The 11,553-nt window shown below is 42.2% G+C and overlaps 1 long non-coding RNA gene across 8 annotated transcripts in view; it reads right to left on the bottom strand.

Moving 5' to 3' along the window:
• Positions 1-656: 656 nt before the first annotated feature.
• The window catches only part of LOC140610040 (uncharacterized), a 235,537-nt gene continuing 224,640 nt past the window's right edge, over positions 657-11,553 (bottom strand). For 6 of the 8 annotated variants that reach the window (XR_012011817.1, XR_012011816.1, XR_012011815.1 and 3 more), the window contains 2 exons: positions 10,958-11,053; positions 657-4,774 (listed from right to left, as the gene is read on the bottom strand). This is a non-coding gene — a long non-coding RNA (uncharacterized lncRNA). Of the gene's footprint in view, positions 4,775-6,154; positions 6,213-9,167; positions 9,373-10,957; positions 11,054-11,553 lie in introns of all 8 variants that reach the window. The other 2 variants (XR_012011820.1, XR_012011819.1) reach the window with 2 other exon arrangements.

Raw genomic sequence — 11,553 nt, 5'->3', positions numbered from 1 at the left:
TCTCCTATTAAAAGGGGCTGACAGACAGTGGTTCCCAGTGATCTTGTGAAGGTTAAATATCACCCTGAGTATAATGCTTGAAGCACAGTGATTGGTTCTTAAGGAATATCCAAAAATAATAGCTAATGTTAATATTATTTTGGTTATAAGATTCTGTATGTTTTAAGATCTATGTACTTTGAGAGCAAAGATGTTGTCAGAGGTCAATGATTCTCAAGTTAAGGAATTTACATTGTGAATTTCACGCCAAGTGAATGGAATACAATAGTGCCTGTAAATACTTTCAGCCTATGTAATCATCTAGAGGCACTCATTTCATATGGACAGTCACTTCTCCTATGATGGGACATATATATTCCTACAAATTATCATGCTACACAAAGTAATATAAATACCATGGGGTTCAAGGGAAATGGGCTTATAGAGGTGATTCTCAATCACTCATAAAACCTCAACATCTCACACACTTTTGACCCACCCCTCAGGAGACAATTGCTATGTCTACAAACATTTTTGGTTGTCATACTGGTGGGCAGTGGTGAAGAGAAGGTGGTGGCAAAAGGCCAGGGATGTTGCTAAACATCCTGAAGTGCACAGGACACTCCCTGGGGACAGAATTATCCAGTCCAAAATGCTAATAGTGCCTGGGTGAGACACACAACACTCAGAAATGTGTCCGGGATTCATTAAAGAAAAAAAAAGGCGAGCAATCTAGTAAAAACAGTGACACAGCTTCCCCACATTCAATGGTTAAGAAATGTATATGTACTGCAGTAAATATTGTGCTTTCCCTTGAAAAAGACTGAGCATTTGCTTATGGAAGTGGGCTTTAAAGTGTTGCAGCTTGTGGCCATTTGTGAAGTGCAGAAGCCAGGCTATCTGAAATGGGAGAGAATGTGTAGCACCAGATGTAGGTAGGTGTGGCTTATAACACCCGGGATGAGCTGAGGCATATGGTGGATGTTTGAAGGGAGGTGTGGAGGTAAGAGGTCTATTTCCATGCAGCCCAATTTCAACAAGGGCCAGTTTTCTGCCCTCATATCCTATTTCCTGGAGATGAAATCATGCATAAACAAACATGAAATGCAGTTATGTCCAAAGTGTTCCTCAATATATCAGTGGAATTGGAACCAACTCATGTTTTCAAAAACATATTTTATGGCACAACGGACTATACATGCATAATTGTACTGAACTGATTTCACTAGAACTCACAGCAAAAATTATCCTCAAAAGTATGACAGCCTTCACTATCAAAGCCTTTTAACCTACAGAAATACCAAACAGAAATGTTCCAGAGAAGCAACTAGTGCCTTGCTAGTTGTATATAAAATTCTTTCACACGCTATTGTATATAGCACAAGACTTTTCCATGACCTGGCAAGTGGCCTGTGCTATTTATAACAAAGTCTACTTTAAATCCTGTATAATGCGGAAATATTTAAGGGTGAAATTATATATGTGGGATTTGCTTCAAAATAATCCAGGTGGGAACAGTGAGTAGTGGGGCCAAGAGGAAAAAGAATCAGCCACGAGATCCTAAATGAAATTAGGAGATGGGAACATGGGGCGTAGTTAGAATCTTCTCCCTACTTTTGTATGACAAAAAGAAAAAGAATAGTTAATTTAGAAAATTATATGTGGTGCATTTGCAACCAGATTCATGTAAATATTGATTTTAAAATGTTGATACTGCTATTCATGAGCATAGTGTTCATATGTAGCTGTTGTAGTGAAATATCACGTTAAAAAGATGGGATGTACAGAAGGTATTTAAAGCATGCTTGGTTACCAAGTTTCCAAAGGCCCAGCTCTTATCAAGTAGAGTATGATGATTAGTAAAATCAGGTGTCAAAAGGAGAAAATTAACACTCAAGTCAAGGTCAGTGACCAGGGCCAGCTACTCAGAGTGTTGTTTCACAAGCTGAGAATAGAAGAATCCCCTAAGAGAGGGGAGGTGAGGCTGACCCTATGAATCCTGACCGAGCGAGTTGGATATCAGAATGGCTAAGAGCCTGGGTGGGCCTCACAGTCTGACCTTGCCAGGGAGGCCTGGTTCCACCGAGTGACCTTGCACAAATTAATCTAATCACTCTGAGAAATTTTGTTTCTCTTCAGGTTCATGAAAACTGGATTCTCCTTGTAATGAAAAAAAAAAAAAAGCGAATTTTAAAGAAACAACAGAGACGCCTGTGATAATGAAGGCAGGTCAGAGTAGGCTTGCAGAGGCTCCTAAGCAATTCTGAGATATTCTTTGGAGCATCTGATGAGAACTAGAAATAGGGACGCCTAGGTAGCTCAGTCAGTTAAGCAGCTACCGTTGGCTCAGGTCATGATCTCAAGATCCTGGGGTGGAGCCCCAAGGCAGGCTCCCTGCTCATTGAGAAGTCTGCTTCTCCCTCTCCCTCTGCCCCACCTCCTGCTCCTTCTCTTTCTCTCTTGCTCACTCTCCCACTCAAATAAATATATGAAAATCTTTAAAAAAAGATACTAGAAATAATCTCCCCTGAAAAATGCACATATGAGTTCACAGAAACATTTACATGCAATGTCCAGAGAGTCACAGACCCCCTTAACATTCCTTCGTGGCACTGAGTTAAGAACCAACTGAATTAGAGGCTGTGCCAACTGTTGGTCCAGAAGGGAGTGAGGACACAGGTTCAGTATGTTCCTGTCACTATGGCCGCTCCTCTTGACCTATTTCTCCTGCCAGAACGCTTTCCTTCAATCTCCAATTTCTACCCTCTTCCTCAAAGTCCCTCACTTTCCAAAGTCTTTCTCAGCCAGTGCTATCTACAGAATTTCTCCTCTGAACTCAGTAAGTAACTTATCAGTGCTGCTATTTTGTTCCTTAATCATACTCTCTCTTCGAGTGCTTATCTCTGGATACCTGTATATATGCATGTAGGTGTGTGTACGTGCATGCATGTGTGCATGTGTGCATGTGTGTATGTGTGTGTGTGTGTGTGTGTGTTTAACTAGATTGCAAGCAATTCAAGAGCAACACCATGCACCACACTTCCTGGTATATCCCCCTCAAACCAATCATGTAGAAAACAAACAGTTATATGTGGCTCAGAAGTAGGTACTCATACCATACTTGCTCCTTTCTCTAATATTTTAAGCTTAGCCCTCTGCTCCTTCCGTCTGGAGCACTCTTTTCCCAGGACTCCCTAGCAAACTCCCATTTATGACTTGAATCTCAGCTCAGAATCTTCAGGGAAGTCCCCGGCCCTCCACTTATGTCCTCCCTCCTCCCCAGCTCCATGGCAAAGCCTCTGGAAGATCTCTGTCATGTTCCTGCATGCGGCACAGCATATGGCAACGATTCCCCATGGGTGGTCCCCCCACTGCTGGGAATATATGAGGCACACTGGGTATGTGCTACATGGAAGACACATATACTTGGGTATGCATTTATTTGGATGTACATTTATAACAATGCAACTAACACAGACCCAAGATTTCAGGGATTAGGGGGAGGCTAAGTAAAAGGAGAAACAGAAAAGAGAGAGAGAAAGGAGGTTTAAAGAAAAGTAGTGAGTGACCATCCTCTTGCTATGGTTTTATGGCAAAATTTGTGAAGGTGAGGTGTGTTTATTCATTCAGTCAGTGTTCTGGAGCACCAGGCTGACATTTGGAAGGGGCAGGTGTTTTGTAACATCTGTGTCCTGTGTCCAGCGCCACGAACAGGAGGGCAGGGATAGAACCTAACCCAGCTCTGCACCATCCAGAGCTGGGGCTTGGGGGGTTTTGGCTGAATCGGATCACATAGGACTGAATTTAAAAATTCGGTCCCAGCATCAGCTTTGCCCACTTCAAAGCACAATTGTGTCTGCTCCCTGGAAGCACAGAGGGAGGATGCAATGAGAGGAAGGAAGCTCGGAGCTCCTCTTCCCTCTGACGTATCCCCACATAGTCCAGACAGACCACTGTAGGAGCCTATCCTACTAAAATCCCAACAGACACCTTCGTTTGTTTCTACCTTCTTCTCTGCTTTTTTTTTTTTAATTTTTTTATTTATTTATGATAGTCACACACACAGAGAGAGAGGCAGAGACATAGGCAGAGGGAGAAGCAGGCTCCATGCACCGGGAGCCCGACGTGGGATTCGATCCCGGGTCTCCAGGATCGTGCCCTGGGCCAAAGGCAGGCGCCAAACCGCTGCGCCACCCAGGGATCCCCTTCTCTGCTTTTCTAGGCAGCATGAAAGCCTGGTCAGGCTTGTGCAAAGAGCTTGCTCTGCCTTTAACACAATTAACAGAGAACTCTCAGAGTCTCATCACCATGAGGATGAGTTTTACACACCCTGGCATTTGCTAACTCCACAGAACAATTATTATTACTTCAGTCATCATGAGTTACTGAAAGAGAGGAAACGCAAAACATGAACACTGCACCAAGGGAAAACGTAGTCAACTAGCACCTGCCAGAAAAGCCTGGAGGGTGGGAATGGAGCGGAGAGGTTTCCGCAGGCTCCTCCCCAGGGAAGCTGCTGAAACTTCCAAGCTGGAGGTCTTTGTGTAAAAGGTGAGGGGTGTGGTGGGCCCAGGGACTTGTGGCTGGCTGGTGAACAAAGGAAGGAAAGGGGAAAGGCAAGGGTGCTTCCACTTTTCAAGGTAACATAGTTGAACGAATCCAAGATTGAATTGGCTGTAATCACTGGTGATTCATTTTGAGAAAATCACAAAGGGCCTCCTTCCCCCCAGTTTCCGCAGTAGGGATTTCCCAGGCTAAGAGGGCAGCCCACTTTGAGTCACCGGGTTGAAGAAACCTGGAAGCGATAACATGAAACAGATCAACTACACTCCTAAGGATGGTTAACCCTGTGTCCGCAAGAATTCTTTTAACGGTCATTTATCTATCAGTGATTCTGGATCTTGTAAGTCTATTTACTGAGAGACTCCTGCTTTCTTTCTCTGCATCCCTCTCTGAATGGTCAGAGGTCCACCTAGAAAAAACTAACAAGTTGAAATTATAATCAGTGATGTTTGCTGTTCATGACCAGTTATCATAAGGAGCAGCTCTCCTTCTTTATGGTTGGGTATCTGTAATCGAGAGATTTCACAGAAGCATCGATATCATTTCACTTCTCTGACTGAAAATTCAGAGTCACTATTTTTGAGTGCCTGGTGTATTCTAGGCACTTAACCAAATTATCATTATTTCCTTTATTCCTCACAAGAATCCCTTAAGAAAGGTAATGTTTCACTATTGGACTGTCAAGAAAAGTAAGATCTAGAAAAGTGAAATGACTGGTCTATAACTCCCTAGCTAAGAAGTGGCAGAGCCAAGTAGGAACCTCAGCTTTGACCAGTTCCAAAATATATGTCTCTCCACTCCCCTTATTGCCTTTCTAGAAACTCTATAAAGATAGGACTTCACAAAAGCAAAAAGGAATGCGATTTAGTTACAACAGTCGAGTAAAACACGAGCTACCACAAATATCCGTAACATGACATAGCTCTGGCTATGAAATAATTCAACAACCTCACTCCATGCATTCATATGTGCCAGTCAGCCCCCATAAGTCCCCCTGGGCCTGTGCCCTAATGTTCCCTATTCATCCCTCAGTCAGATACCTTCAAACCACACTGACATCACAATATTTATTTTGTTAATGGGTGGGAGGAAGGGAAATGGCCCTTTATGGAACATGCATTTTTTTGAAACTATCTGATTCCTGGCATTTGTGAACACCAGAAGCCCAGGGTTCAACAGTTACTCATTTCCATGAGGATTCGAGGTTCTGAAAAGAATGTTTCAGCATGACTGTGGACTCTTTTGTCATTTCTACTTCTGGAAGTATCCTTTCTATGAACTAATTGAACAACCAGAGTCAGTATAGACGGAGAGAGAGCAAAAGAACAGACATCTCTTTAAGGAGAAAGTAAAGGGAAGGGCAATTTTCATGGCCAGGGTTCATGACTCTCTTCCACACCCAAACCTGGTCACCACGATGTGCCATACTAAGTATTAATGCCATCCCATTGCTTTTATTTTCTGAGTATTGGTCACAGTGCTTAACAATAATCTATGTGGTTTCATCTTCCCACAAACAAGCTTCTTCCTCGTGGACTGTCTGAAATTCATTGCTCGCTTGAGCAGTGATAAAAATCAAGCACAAGGGCTTCACGTTTCTTAACTGACTCACCTTTCCATGAGCAGAGCCTGGCCCTGCATGAGTTCCAGTCACATTTGTCAGGGTCGCTCTGTAAGAGAGAGCTCTGGCTAGAAACTTCTACTAACTTTTCACCATGCAACGTGCTGTCATGCAGGCACTTCGAGCCCACTTATCCCCAGGCCAAATATCCGGGTAACAACGGCCCTTTGGTGATGTTGTCCAGACCTCTTCAGCCTGTTCTCACACTCTGCAGCATTCTTGTAGGCTGCTGGAAAAAACTGGAGCCGGACAGGCTTATAAAACACAAGGAATGTGCCTCCTCCTTAAAGATCCCATCACCTCAGCATATTCTCCCTGGGAGGTTTGCATTCTTTGGATCCCCCAACTCTTCATGCTTAATCCTGGGCCTATGGCTTATGCTTGAGTTGAAGTGAATCAAGAAGGGAAAGGCACATACTGTTATCATTCCTATTTGCAGATGGTGAAACCAAGACCAAGAAGTTCAAATCATTTGCCTGGTGTTACTAGCCTAATTGAACATAAATGGTCAGGCTGGCACCTGATGAAATTCAAGCCTTAAATAAGGAGTGTTTTAGTGGACGTTGGAGATATACTTTGGGGAAATGGACAAAGGTGGATACTACATACCTAATGTATCAGAAGCAGCAGATGAAAGGGGGTGGTGGGGTCACAGAAGGGGATGTGAAGGTGCTGTGGGAGGGCCCTTGGAGTGATGGACTCTTAATGGCCATGGAAGTGGAAGTTATTTTTGGTCACAAGTAGTTGAAAATGAGCTGTTAAGGGTGTGAGCTCATACTGTCACTAACTGTAGGGAACTTAGAGGAAAGATACTCAAATTTCTCTTTGCCTCAGTTTCCTCACTTCTTTACAGTACAAATAATATCAACTAGTTCACAAGGTTGTTATATTGAAGAAATTAGATCATCTAGCTCAGGGTTTTTCAATGCTGGCATTATTGCCATTTGAGGCTGGAAGATCCTGCATGGCAGTGAGGCTGTCCTGTGCAGGGTGGCATGTTTACCCGCCTCCCGGCCTCCTACTAGATACCTATAGAATATCCCTTACCTCAGTCATGACAATCAGAAACATCCCCAGACATTGCCAGGTGTCCCGGGGGAGGCAAGAATGCTTCCAGTTAAGAACCACAGGTCTGGATAAAGTGGTAGTCATATGGCATGCATTTAATAAATTTTATTATGAGTGCTTGCTCCCTTACCTGCTTTTTCTTTCTGACATGTCTTTTTGGTGACCTATCCCAAATATATCAGCATCTCCTGTCCTAGCATTTGCATTTAAAACCACCTCTGAGGAAGGAACCTGAGAAATGCATTTACATTGGGAGCATGTTCATTTCAGTCTGGGCATAGCACTCTGAGCCAAAGATACCACCTTGAATGAGTTAAGTGTCAGCACTAGCGACCTGAGTGAGACTAGTATTTTAGAGAAGTGTCCTTCCTAACCTCTCAGAAGACAGTCTATGCAAATGCTTATTATATATGCTTTCCACTTGTAAGATATGAATTAATGGTTCCCAAATGGTTTTCTGGGACACCAATTCTAAGTGGATGAGAATAAATTACATAATTAGAAGATTCTGTGGCTAAATAAATTCAAAAAATTCTGGGGAGACCAAAATTATATGAATCTCTTTACTTCTCAGGCCTTCTCAGAGTCATTAACGTGCTACTATGCAACATAATTAATTATGAAGAGATATATTTTGTAGCTTTTCATGGCCTCATTTTTATATGGCACCAATTTTTGTAAGCCAGGAGTCAACAAACTATAGCCTTGAGTCAAATCTGACCTACTGGTTATTTTTATAAATAAAATTTTATTGGAATACAGCCAACCTCATTAACATACATTGTCTTTGACTGCCTTCATACCATGAGCAATTTGAGTAGTGACAGAGACCAAATAGTATATAAAACCTGAATTCTTCACTGTCTGGCTTTGAAAAGAAGTTGGTTGACCCCTATTACAGGCTGAATGATTTGTGGAATATATGGTAGAAAACACTGCTTTGGAGAACCTCTGTGTTAGGATTTTAAATGTTACCCAGCCCACTTGTGGCAATGTGACTTCCCAATGACCAAAGCCTTCAACATCACTTGGGAAGCTTGTTAAAAAATGCAGATTCTGGGGATCTTGTCCTAACCCACTGAACTAGATGCTAGGGGCAAAGTGCAGGAACTGAGGTTCACTCAAATCATCCACCAGTTCTCATGCACAGCTAAAATGAGTGTCCCTAATCTAAGCTGATTGCCAACTCAGTAAGAGAATCTCTACTCAAGTGTCTTTGACCTCCTTCCTATCTCCAAGGAAGGGGAACTCACTACTTCTCCAAAAGCCCATTCTGCTCTTAGCCTGGGATAATTACTAGAAAGTTCTATATGCTGAACATAAATATGTCCTCTAGGAATTCTACCCATGGTCTTTCATTTCCCTCCACTCCCACTCACTTACTACTGTGGAGTGTATGTAAGCAGGAAGGCAGAGGGCAAAGTTATCTACAAACACCTACATTTATAATTCCCTATATCTAGTATTCCCCAGGAAGCCTTCTCTGGGGCTTTTTTGTGTAAACACCCCTGCAATAGCACATGGCAAGCAACTGCTGAGAGCATAAGTCTTTATTGGGGAGGTATGGGCAGGGCATGAGGAAGGCTCCCCTATTCTAGGAAGATGGGAATAATCCTGGCAGCCCTGGGCTGTGGGGAAGGGGATGGTTCTGGCCAGGCCACAGTCCAAATGAGAAGACACTAGTCAGTCACCAAATTATGGGAGTATCATATAAACCTGGCTGCTTTAGGCAGAGTTAAACACATTCCATCCTGCTCAAGAACTCAAAGTGTATTAGAGGTTCCTCTGTACATTTTCTATATTTATGTAATTCAGTGTTGTAGTGAAAGGCACAGACATCTGACCACGTCAATAAACCTGTAGCTCTAGCCCAGCTTGCCACTCCATAGTTGTGGGCTCTTGGGTGACACTTTGCCTTAGGTCTTCATGCTCTTACCTGTAAAACGGGTATGATTATAGCCTTCACCTGGGGATAATTGTGAGACTTTGATACCACAGGTTCAGGGTTTAGCTCAGAACTGGTTCATAGTAAGTGCTCAATGTCAGCAAGGAGGGGATGAGGTTGACATGTCCTTGATTGGGTGCTGAACTTCTCTAGGGAAAGGACCCTCTATAACTTATCATCCTTTGAATGCCAGTATCTATCATATAATAAAAAAGAAAGATTGAAGGGGTCAGATAAAACAGTTGTCAAGAGCAATGGGAATAGAAGATCATCTGCCTAGTTTCAAATCCCTTTAACACCTGTTGCTTCATGTGTGGTCTTGAGGAAAAAGCTTGATTTCTCTGTGCTCTAGTTTGCTCCTGAATAGAACTACCACCTAGGTGGTTGTGAATATTAAATAAGATAATGCAGGCAAAGGACTTAGAACATAACAACAATAGTTCAGTAAGGGCTATAATTTTATTGCTACCACAATTATTATTAACAGTGTCCCCTTAGCATGCGACAGTGGTTGCTCGGATAAGAGGCTTGCCTGGAAAACATGTCTTTGCTCACGAAGAAGTCTTAGCTCTTCTTTTTTTTTTTTTTTTTTACCTCTTATTCTTAGCTCAGGTCTCTTGAGAAATGCATAGCCAGAGAGACAGCTTGAAATTTGGGACTAGGCTAACAGAGGCTCATGCAAATCTATTCTAGAATTATATACATAGTAAATCCTGTGGCTAAGCTAAGCTGTGCACAGTTAACATTTCCCTCAGTGCCATAAACCAGATGCCCCTCCCCCCCAAATGTTTGTAGCATGTTAGGTGCAGATTTAACTAAACTCCTAAACAAGGAAATGACAGTACCCAAAGGAGATGGAGGAATGTCTTGTGTCCAAACCAAATAAAGGAGAAACCATAAATACCAGGGCTCTGAGACATCAACATTTATACTCGGAAGGCCCTTCTTTCTGCTAAACCTGACTCTTTAATCCCCCCAAAGCCCTGCCCTTAAGTACCTCCCTCTGAGTTGAGGCCAATGGCCAAACATGAGCACCTGGAACTTTTATCACACCTACTTCTAAAGAGGTCAACAAAGTCGAATATTGAATGTCCTACTATCTACTTTATGAGCTGGACATTGTTTTAGGCTCTGGGGGCAAAAGACACGCACCACACAATTCTTGCCCTTATGGAGCTCATAGTCTAGTCAGGGATATAGACACCACCCAGAGAATTTATGGATTGCAGAGTGATGCGAGCAGAAGGAACAGGGTGAAGGTTCTGGGGCAGGCAGGAAAAAGACATGCCAGAGGAACTGAGAGGGGGCCTGCTTGATTAGCAGAGCAAAGATCATGGTACAAAATGAAGCTGGGGAAGAGAGGGAGGTGAGATCATAGCAACATGTAGCCATACTAACAAATACATGAAAGAGCAAAGAGAAGCCACTGAAATATTATAAGCAATGGATTGATGGAATTTGCATTTCAAAAAGATCAGAAGTGACTAGATTGAAGAGGCCCTTAGAAGCTATTATAGGTTGTCTGGCAAGAGATGGTACTGGCATGGACTGGTGGGATAGGCAGTGAAGGTGAAGAGAAGTAAGCGATGGAGCCAAGAAATGGAATTGAGATGACAGGACAACATTTCACACCCCAAACTAGGAAATGCATAGCTCCATTCTTCTTTAAAAAAATAACATGGGAACTTGTAAGTCTTCAAAGATACAAAAGGGAAAGTTATTCAGGCTTACTGGGCAGCACTAATGCCATTTACAAACCCACAGCTCCATTACGAACTTACCTTAAAAACTATGTCCATGATTTTGATAAGGGTGCCAAGACCATTCACTGGGGGAAATGAGTCTTGTCAATGAACGGTGCTGGGAAAACTGGATATCTGCAAGAGAATGAAATTGTACCCTTACTTAACACTGTATACAAACATTAACTCAAAATGGATCAAAAACCCAAATGTAAGATCTAAAACTATAAACTCTTAGAAGGAAACGCAGGGCAAAAATCTTTACAACATTGCATTTTGCAATGATTCCTTGGATCATTGGACACCAAAAAAAAAAAAAAAAAAGACAAATTGGACTTAATGAAAATTAGATAATTTTGTGCATCCAAAGACACTATCAACAGAATAAAAGAGCAATTCACAGAATGGGAGAACATATTGGCAAATCATATATTTGATAGAAGATTAGTATGTAAAATATATAGAGAACTCCTAAAACTCATTAACAAAAATGATTCAAAAATGGACAAAGGACTTGAACAGACACTTCTCCAAAGAAGATATACAGATGACCAGCAAGCATATGAACAGATGCTCAATATCACTAATCGTTAGAGAAATACAAATCAAAACTACAGTGAGATATCACCTCACAC

The sequence above is a fragment of the Canis lupus genome, chromosome 19 (genome assembly GCF_048164855.1).
Source record: "Canis lupus baileyi chromosome 19, mCanLup2.hap1, whole genome shotgun sequence".
Classification (NCBI taxonomy): Eukaryota; Metazoa; Chordata; class Mammalia; order Carnivora; family Canidae; genus Canis; species Canis lupus.
Note: the sequence above shows the minus strand (reverse complement) of the source record. Positions and strands in the feature narration are given on the sequence as shown.